This window comes from Lissotriton vulgaris, chromosome 7 (assembly GCF_964263255.1).
Source record: "Lissotriton vulgaris chromosome 7, aLisVul1.2, whole genome shotgun sequence".
Taxonomy (NCBI): Eukaryota; Metazoa; Chordata; class Amphibia; order Caudata; family Salamandridae; genus Lissotriton; species Lissotriton vulgaris.
This window is the reverse complement of record NC_141695.1, coordinates 1196715877-1196726592: the sequence shown is the minus strand read 5'-3', so window position 1 is coordinate 1196726592 and position 10716 is coordinate 1196715877. Positions and strand designations below refer to the sequence as shown.

General features: G+C 46.9%; 1 pseudogene; it reads right to left on the bottom strand.

Annotated features, from left to right (window-relative positions):
* Positions 1–7848: 7848 nt before the first annotated feature.
* LOC147703156 (28S ribosomal RNA) lies at positions 7849–9825 on the bottom strand (annotated as a pseudogene).
* Between the last annotated feature and the right edge of the window lie 891 nt (positions 9826–10716).

Below are 10716 nucleotides of genomic sequence, written 5' to 3'. Positions count from 1 at the left end.
GCCGTTTCAAAATTTTCTACACAAACTCAAAAATTCAGGAAAATTATCACAGAACATTGGGCGATGCTAAGGTTGGAACCTGATTTTCAGAAATCTTTTGATCACGTACCTCTTTTTGCTTACACAAGAGCTCGGAATCTGGGAGAAATTCTTAAACATCAATCACCAGAAACAAAGACATATAAGGGTACGAATCCATGTTTAAATTGCGGCAATTGGAATAGTATTTTCAAAGGGAACAAAATAAATCATCCAATGAAAGGCCAGGAGATCAAAGTGAGGGTGAATGCTACATGCAACACGGCTAATGTAATATATGCTTTGAAATGCCCGTGTGGGAAACTGTATATAGGAAAAACTGAAAGACGTATAAAAACAAGACTCACAGAACCAAGTCAAACATCCGCATGAAGAATACCAAGTCATCGGTAGCTACACATTTCATGGAAGAGCATCACAATATCTCCCAATTGAAATATATGATACTGGAGGTAGTTGAAAAAATTGAAGGGAGAGACAACACAAAATATATGTTACAACGAGAAAATATTTGGATTTTCAAACTTGCTACACAGAGTCTGAATGGACTTAATGAACGCATTGAACTGTCATGTTATCTGTAAATTAATGTTTGCTGTTCCTTGTCCGTAAGGGGATCTTACGATTTGCATGTAATGTTTTGTTGATATATTATTTGAATACTGCATTAACACACATTAGTCCATCACTTCTTTCAATATACGTTTTGTTAGTTGGGACTTGCCCCTAGAGAGATAGCTCACCGAGGTTAGTTCGGTTACACTCTTTTGTTAACTTGGTTCGAACCACACCGTCGTACCATTATTTTATTTTTTCCAGTCACACACAATATTAGGTGATTAGGTGAGACACTAGGGGAGTAATAATTTTTTGTTGCTAGTTATTGGAAAATTGATTACTTTGTCATTTGGACACGGAGTATTTCTTTTAGTTTCATTTATCACGTGACCGGGATGGTTAACGCACCCGGTGAGTTAAGGCGTTGTTTGGAGAATAGTTGGTACGTAGAACACGAGGAGTTTGGCGGGAATCCCGGAGAAAAGTAAAATACATTGTATCAGGTGAGAAATTAATATGCTGTTCACTGGATATTTAGACGAAGATCTGGTCAGAGAAGAATTATAGTGAGCATGGAGTCTAATAGGTCGTTCATGTTTTTTCGTTTTTTAACAGTGCTGTCCGAACACCTCGATAAAACGCGACACGTAAGTGAGAAACGCTTAGCTACACCTTAGCATGAAAGCACGGGTCTATAAGGTTAAGAAAGTGGTTTCTGTCGGATATTCACTGGATAAGATCGCTCGTGTTTGTGTTACGTATTTTGCAATTTCAAATCACGTCACATTAGATCATTGTATAAGTACACTGTTAGTTTCAATAGATACACACAGGACATTTGTTTATTACTTTTTCGTATCCATTTTCTTCTTTTTGTAGTGTTTATTCCCTGATGAAGGGCGCTGTGAGTCACGCCCGAAATGCATTGGAGTCAAAAATAACTTTGTCGCTGGTATAAATATCGATTGAATTATCAAATGGAAAAATGTGAAAAATAAACAGCATTTGGAGAATATATATGAAATAAAGAATATTATAACCTTCAAAGGAATATAAGTTTGGAATTCTCATTTCACACTGAGGAAAGAGGGTGTGCCCGTAGGGATGCCTATAATGCCCCATTGAAGACACGTTTTTTTGAGTGAAGTTAGGCGCCCAGGGATATGGTCGCCACCTACGGAGCACCTTTAAAAATCAAATAAAACATTTGGGATTACCATATAGCTGTGGACTGTCCTCCATCACAGTTCATTAACCTGTTGTGTCATCACCAGTTCCCATTGACCCCAGTATAGGGAAGGCATTTCGAATTCCCAAGAAGTGGAAAGGCACCCCTCAAACCTCTCCCACCCACACTGTGTCACAGGTCTGCATGGCACTACCACCACGTGCCACTTCACCACCTGGTCCAAACAGCCCTCCAGCTTGCTAAGCCACTGATAGTCCTACATCACCTGGGCCTCTCTCTCCCCAGTCAAGTGGTCCTGCTGTCCCCGACACACAGCCAGCTCCAAGTCTGCCTGACAGCCAAGAGTGAGTGGTAGTCCCCCTCACACACCTGTCTCTCATACAGGTGTGCTAGTCCTGCCCATTGTTTACCACCTGGGTGTGTTGCTGGCCATGGAAGTGTACAGTCAAGCACACTCACTGTGCAGCTTCTCATGTCCTGACTCTGCACTTTGCCATGCCCACTGGCCTTGTCATTCACTGCTGTTCTGCCCTTGCCTGTGCAGCTTCTCATGTCCTGACTCTGCACTTTGCCCTGCCCACTGGCCTTGTCATTCTCTGCTGCTCTGCCCTTGCCTGTGCAGCCTCTCATGTACTTGCTGTGCCACCTGCCATGGGCACTCGTCCTGTTGCTCTGCTGTGTTGTACTCTCCCCTGTGCAGCCTCTCATGTACTTGCTGTGCCACCTGCCAAGGACACTGGCCCTGTTGCTCCGCTGTGTTGGACTCATCCCGTGCAGCCTCTCATGTACTTGCTGTGCCCCCTGCCATGGACACTGGCCCTGTTGCTCTGCTGTGTTGAACTCTCCCCTGTGCAGCCTCTCATGTACTTGATGTGCCACCTGCCATTGACATTGGCCCTGTTGCTCTGCTGTGTTGGACTCTCCTCTGTGCAGCCTCTCATGTACTTGCTGTGCCACCTGCCATGGACACTGGCCCTGTTGCTCTGCTGTGTTGGAGTCTCCCCTGTGCAGCCTCTCATGTACTTGCTGTGCTACCTGCCATGGACACTAGCCCTGTTGCTCTGCTGTGTTGGAGTCTCCCCTGTGCAGCCTCGCATTTACTTGCTATGCCACCTGCCCTGGGCACTGGCCCTGTTGCTCTGCTGTGTTGGACTCTCCCCTGTGCAGCCTCTCATGTACTTGCTGTGCCCCCTGCCATGGACACTGACCTTCCTGTTTGGAGTTTGCCTGTGTGGATTATCTTGCATATGATCAGCATTTTGTGTCTTGCTCTTGTCTACTGTTGTTCTACTGTCACATCTGTGCAATATGTGACTAAAGACAGTTACTCCTGTTGTCTGTTTGGTCAGTGTCCTTGCTGATTAAAGTTATTTTGGTGTGTGCATTTGGTTGACTGTGCCCCATGCTCTATGTGGCACTTCGACATTGACAAGCTCTTTGCCCGCATCACATTTTTTCACAGGGGTGACAGGCACTTCAGTCCGTTCGGACATTGATACTTGTGTTATCAGTGGTGTCAAGTTTACCTGTGATGCAGTTCTCTATTTCGTGGATAGCTATTGTTGACTAAATTGTTCACATATCAGGTTGGGGGACACTGCCAGCACAGGGTGTGATACTGTGCACAGGTTTGCATGCAGGCTGGGCAATGTCATCATGTATGTGTGTTATTCCTTTATGTGTGCCCAGCTGTGTATGTCTATGGTCATCATGTGTTGGCCCTTAATCCTGGTCCCATGGCCTACATGAGATGTATGCTCTTCGGTAGTCAGGAGGTGTGCAGTGTGAAGGGCGTGTCTTTGTAGGGGGTGTGGATGTGTGTGTGCCCCTAGATTGTGAAAGACACACATATGTCACCCAGGAGTTGAGTGCCTGTTGTTTGGATTGCTCTGCCCTATGGATATGGTTGTATGCACATGTGTGAGTTGTCTGTTGTGAACTGTGTTGTGTTGGTGTGTCTGTGCTGTTCTGTCTGACTCCTACTTGTTGTTTTTGTCACTTATGAGTGTGCACATCAGTGTTGTGTTTGTTTGATCCTCCATGTGTCTTGATAGTGTTTGTGTAGACTATGCAGCCCTGCTGCTCCACACTGCCATTGTGGTTGTGTTTCTTATGCATTGCAGCCACATGGTGCCTTTTATCCTCCTGCATGGCATGGTGTGTGTGGTGTAATACCATCCCCTATGTGTGCCACTTATGCCTGCCCATTGTGAGTCTGCACTCCCTCTATTTGAGTATGGTACACCCTTACATGTTGACTACTGACATGCAAGACAGTCACTTTGATGTCAGCTGTCCCCTTGGTTTACATGTGTGTGCCTCCCCATCACTTCATGTGTGACATTGTACTATGTGGTGCAGATGTTCCAATATGGACATTGCCCCAATGGTTTTGGTGTGATGTTCTTGTGCTATTAATCATTAAGAATTGCTCATGTGCACGTCAGCTGTGTGTGCTGCCCAGTGCTCTGGTCAAGATGGTTCTGCTCTTGTATCCCAGAGTGGTGCATCTGTTGTTGTGTTGGATGTATGTGTGTTGGCTGTGGTATTCCTTCACTTCCTGGGTGTGCTGTTGTGTTTGTGCTGTGCTGATTTGTGTTGTGTGTGTTTTGAGGTTGTATCAGGCATGTTTGTGTGTGACTGTTCTGCTTGGTGTGCACACACTGCTTGTTGTGCATATAGTGCTGTGTGTATGTGGCATTGGCATTGGCATTGACTGATGTACATCCCCTGATGTCCTGTAGTGTTTGTTCATTTTTGATTTCATGTGCATCTGTAGTTGGTTTCATGTGGCAGTGCAGTTCTGTGATGGTGCACTTCTTGTGTGATATGTGGTATGTTGTGTGTTTTGATCCTGAGTGACGAGGTTGTGCACTCCTGTTGTGTCGGTGCTCCCATTGCCTTTCAACAGTTTTGCTGACAGGGTATGTCTGTTTCTGATGGGGTTCTGTGTGTGTTTCTGTAGTGTTTTGTGTTTGTTTTTTGTTTTTGGGCAGACATCTGTTCAGGCATCCCTGTGTTTGTGTTATGTTTGTGGCTACACTCAGGGTGTGTGTTTGTTTGTGTGTGCATGTACTGGCAGCCTTCAGTATGTGTGGCACTGGTGCTGTGTGTTCCTGTGCAGCCACTCCTGCAGTGGCTGTCTCCTAGGTTGTTTGTTGTGTGGTGCAGGGTGTGGATTGAGCTTGCTTATTACTGTGCTTGTTGCTGTGCATGGGGGTGCACAGGATGGGCACCTGGCCTGTGCCTTTGTGGTATTGCGCTCCGCTGTCGAGTTTCAACCGTCTCAGGTTGGACGGTGTTTCCACTGCGGTGCGTCTGCTTGTTTGGGCCATCCTAATTTGTGGAGCGGGGCGGACGTCATTCCGTATGGCGGAGAGTCTCCATTGGCTCCCACCGCCGCGGTGGCGGGCGCACTTTGATGGCGGTGCGCGCCGCTCCGCGGTACAGGAATTGACCTATGTTTTGCAATACTAATATGACAGACGTGTTTCCCGCAGCTCGCAGGCGGAAAAAGGCGTTTTTCCGCCCTGCCAGCACCGCAGTGGTGCCACCGCCCGACATCCTAAAGAACACCTAGGTTTTCGTAATTCACCTTGATTGTTTTTTCATATGAGGCTACCTATATATCATCCAACCACACTGTTTCACTCTATCAATGAGAAGTTCTAGAAGTTTGTTATGCCTTTTGATCCTTGTGTCCTTTGCTTCATGACATGTACCTGATACAAGAGCAATTGTTTCAGGTACATCTTTGCAATATCTACAATTAGTGAACACTCGATCTCTTCCTCCGGAGTAGGGGTGGGTGGCAAAGTCACCTCCGCCAGCAGGGTTCACAGAATTTTGCCACTCTGTATTCTGCTTGGGGCGTGGAGTTCAGCAAAAACTTAGCCCACCGCCGCATGGCTGAGTTAACTGGCGATCACCCCCATATTAGGCCCACTGACAACGTCGGGTTGAACAAGGAATGTCACAGTGTTCATTGTCAGCCAATCACAGTTGAAAGTATTTTCTATGTTGTGATAGATACAGTTTCGTGAACTGCTATTGGTCAAAGGAATACTTCTCATTTGGTTGCTGAGGAGACCTCATTTTGACTGGTTGTGGGGCTCAAGTTGCTGCATTGTTCTCTTGGATTGGGTTATAATTCATATCAGCTGTCCCGTATTAAACTGCAAAGAGATAACCAGGGTTGGCTGGGTGAACGTTGTCAAGTTTGGATTGGTTGTCAGAGACTGAATGTGACCTGGCACAATATACATCTGCTGTGTGTGCCTGCCTATGCCTGCCTTTCGCCAGAAGGTGGGCTCTAGTGACTTGAGTGGGGAGATGATGGCTCTTCACTGAGTTCTGTAAAGACACTCGGCCATCTGCTGGTCTAAGTCAGCCATCCCCCTGACAAAAAGCCAGCTGGAGACACTAGTGAATGGTGACACGTGCAAATGGTATCCATGCTGGTGAGTAAATTACATACTGGAACTCTTCTCATAATTAACCATGTTGATAATATTTTTGGCAGCAGCCTTGGTTGGTTTTTGTGGACATTGTAGAGATCATTTGTGTCAGTATTGTCAGGCCTCCCTTGTTTTATTTAAGTTAGAGACTTCTAATGTTTTAGTTATTTCAAGAAGTGCAATTTCTTTACATACTCATCCCATTTTTCTGGTATTCTGTCAATAGGGATAGGTTTTCTTATTCTCCTTTTCAATAATATCTTTGTATCATTGACATATATATTCAAAATCGATTTGGCAACTAGCATCTTCAGTGATTATTCTGCCAATTTTCTTTTTGTTTTTCTTGAACACTGCATGATATTCCTTATAGCTGCCCTTTGCTTTTGCATATTGTTTTCTTATGCATTTTATTGATCCTTTCATTTTTCTCATCTTTTTTTGGTATGTTATTTTGGACTGAGGCACCCTGATGCTCCTCTTGAGCAGTACTCATAGGCTCATACCAGTTTCATTTTGATGTTCATTGCGATTGACTGGGTTTGGACTTACATCACTGTTATTTTCTGAGATATAAATTATAATATCTTCCATCAAGTCCATAGCAGCTTCATTATGTTGTGGATTTTTGAATATCCTTGAACAATTTTTTTGTGTTATTTCCACTGATATTTCAGGTTGATAATCCCTTCTTTGGTCTGCAATTTGTTTTCTGTTTTTATTGTCAAAATGCGTAACCATGAGAACATTTATATTTCTTTTATGTCCATATACTTTTTCCATTTCAACTTGCAGCAGTATTTTGTCTTTTGTCCATAGTTTGGATGGTTTGTTGCTTGCTAGATCTGCAAATCTAGCATCGTTTTGAGCTTTTGGATGTGCATATCTTGCATATTGCAGCATTCCAATTTTTGTTCAAGATCTCTAGTCGCAGAAGCAACAGAGGAATTGTAGCTCTCCTTTCTTTAATCTACCTTTGCATTTTGCATAGTAGCATAGTAGCATGCAATGATGTGGAATTCAGCTTCCATGTTGCATTTAGAGTTTTTAGGTAGAATCCTTTATGTTTATTGGATACATTTTCTAAATTCTTTGAGTACAGTGGTGTAGAGCTAGTTACCAGCAGGACCACTTGAAGGTAAAGGCCACTACGACTGAGAAAAAGTTAAAGAAGTCCTAGTTACATCTGTTGCTTACCCGCACTTCACTGAATTTTTTCACTTTGGCATTTAGAGCACTGGGCAGAAATCTCATTGTGTCAACACCCACCTAGTGCCTTCACATTGCTTTGCTTTGATTGAAAATTTGGATTACCCTGGTCCGCACCAGTTCTAAGTCAGCTCCTATGCACAGGCAGAACGCTGGCTCAGCTCCTCAAGAACGGGCATGCGGAGAGTCAAACACCATAGCTGGGGCAATCCACAGGAATGGCCTACATCTGATCCAGGCTCACTGCAGTCTCAGAAGGCAACACCTCAGTCATCCACGGTGCGCATCCAATACCTATTCACACTCCAGCCCGACTTACCCAGCCCTTAGAGCCAATCCTTATCCTGAAGTTACAGATCTTACTTGACAACTTCCCTTACCTATATTGTTTCAACATGCCAGATCCTGTTCACCTTGGGGGCCTGCTGTGGATATGGGTATGGCCCAGTGTGAGAATGACACCATTTCCCTCAGATTTTCAAGGACAAGCGAGAGCTCACCAGATGCCGTTGGCACTGCAACATTTTCCAAGGCTCAGGCACCTCTCTAGGAGTGAACCCATTCCAGGGTGCTCTGCCCTTCATAAAGAAAAGAGAACTCTTCCCCGGGCTCCAGCTGTCTTCTCTAAGATTGTTTGGGTTACCTGACTGGACACCACGAAGACGCCTGTCTCCACCACTCAGGGTTTAAAGATCTTCACCTGGCTCTCTTCCGATCAGCCGAGGGCAACGGAAACCATCACCCACCCCTTCTGAACTTCACTTGCCCACCTCTTAGGACCGACTCACCCATGTACTACTGCTTTTCACACTGAACGCTTCTCCACTTCAGCCTCAAAAGTTCTCACTTGAATATTTGGTATTACCACCAAGGTCTGCAACTGCAGTGGCTACACCCGGGCCCACACCTCGGGTTTCCATGAGCACTGCAGCAGCTGTCCCAATCATCACAGCTTAGCCCCTACTTAACAGGGCTGGCAACGGGCTGGTATGAATTCTGGGGTCTGATGAGTGTCAGCATTGGGAACCTAAACCTGCCATTCTGTTCATCCCACAGTGCCAGTTCTGGTTACCTAAAGTGGCCCACTAGTCACTAGCATTCGATGCCCAGCTCCGTGCAGCAAACCAGACTTCTTATGCATTTAAAGTTTGAGAATAAGTTTCAACCCCATGACCTCTAATCATTTGCTTTACCAGATAAAACTGAGGTTTCCGAGCACCAGCTATCCTGAGGGAAACTATGGAGGGAACCAGCAACTAGAGGATTTGATTAATCTTTCACTCCTTTACCAATTTGTATGCTAGGATTGCTATGGACCTCCACCAGAGTTTCCTCTGGCTTTGCACTGCCAAGGCATAGTTCACCATCTTTTAGGTCCTATCACATATGCTTATGCTCTACCTCCCTGACAGAGTCAGCGAGAGGGCCAGCTGGTGCACCTGCTGCAATGATGCAGCAGGAACTTAGCTGGCGCACACCATCCCTCATCTTCATTGCACCGCAGGGTTTTGATCGGCACTCAGATTCTCGAATGTGTTAGACTCCTTGGTCTGTGTTTCAAGACGGGGTCAGATGGGTAACCAACATCACTGTAGACACCTGGCGTCCAGCATGGACCTCCTCATCCGGCAGCGCAACTCAGTCAGGGTACACTGTACAGTCTGCCCCAGTCAACAGTCATCAGGGGGCCTGTCTTCCTTTCCCCATTGGCACATCCCAATAGGGCTGGACCAGTTTCCGGGAAGAGGGTGCAGAAGCATTTAATCTCCCTCCGTCCCACAGACATTGTGAAGCTGCTGCTAGGGGTGCTGTAACACTTTATACCAAAGCAGAGAGCCCCCTGCCCCCACTGGAGCCTTCCCAGTTGACTCAGAATCAGTTGAAGCATATTAGCACAAAAGAAATGCACCCTGTAGGCTGAGTAGACCCAGGCGATGGTCTCACTGAGGGTATCCACCCTCCTGAGCGACTTACCTCTCAACAGTTTCATGCCCTCTTAAAATCTCTATTCAAACTTCTTTTAAACTTTCCCTTACAGTACTTGTTGGCTATCGGTCTTGCACCCATATTTAACCTTAGATGGAGTTTGCCACTCGCTTTGGGCTGCATTCCCAAGCAACCCGGCTCCATGATGACCCAATCCTGGAGCACCTGGTGCCATTACCCGCTAAACACCATCCATGGGGAGAGGCTCAATCAAAAGGACTTGGCCCCCTGAGTGACACAGGGGAGTCAGCCTTTTTTACATCACACTTCCCACAACCACCGCTAGCTCAGGATATGGCACTGGGCTCTTCCCTCTTCATTCAATGTCACTGAGGGAATCCTAGTTAGTTTATTTTCCTCTACTCTAACATGCTTAAATTCAGTGGGTCACTACATCTGATCTAAGGTCAGATACCAATGCTTGGGGAACAGATTAATTTGTTGGGTAGCAGGGGGGCGTGGCTAACCAGCCACGATGGCGGTCGGCTGTCGTTCGAGCTCCGGGTCCACCTGGGGGATAGATCCTGTCTGGACGGAGGTGCGAGAGTCCTACCCGGTATAAAGAGGTCAAGATACGCTGTTGAAGCATTGCGGCGTTCCTGAGTCCAGTATGAGAGGCTGACGAGCCAGAATCATCGACTGGCGAAGAGCGGGCCTATGGGGCTGAAGGGCCTGGGACGCCGGGAGCTCGAGGAGGGGCGGCGCCCACGACAACTGGAGCGAGATTCACTGGAAGGGGTCGGAGACGGCTCCCGGAGGTGCTACTGACGGCGCCCCCCTGACTGAGGAATCCCTAAGGTGGCATATTCTTCAAGGGGGACCTGACTCGAGATGAGGAGCGAGGGCAACGGAGATCGGGGAAGGTGCGGTGAACCGATCGGCGCCACAGAGCCTTGAATCTGTGGAGCCCGACCTGCGCCGATTCGATTCCCCGAGGCGGCCGTGGGCCGTGACCCTGACATCGGAGGAGGTGAGATAGATACCCCTGGGGGAGAGCGCTGAGACTCCGGGGACAAACCCCCCCTCTCCCCTTCGGCCTGAACTGCATTGGGGTAATATTGGCCTTTAATGGTGTACGCAGCTGGCTGCTCCGCCTTGAGAGCAATGGCGTCTGGACAGGCCGAGAGATGATGGGCACTGCCTGAAATGAACGGAGAGGCAGTGCAGCTGACCTGGTTGGGAACCCCCACCACTGCAGGACATACAACAGCGGAATAGCAGGAGGGTGTTGATAGTACGAGCCGGGTGTTGATGGTGGCAGTAATTCTGACGAGGGAT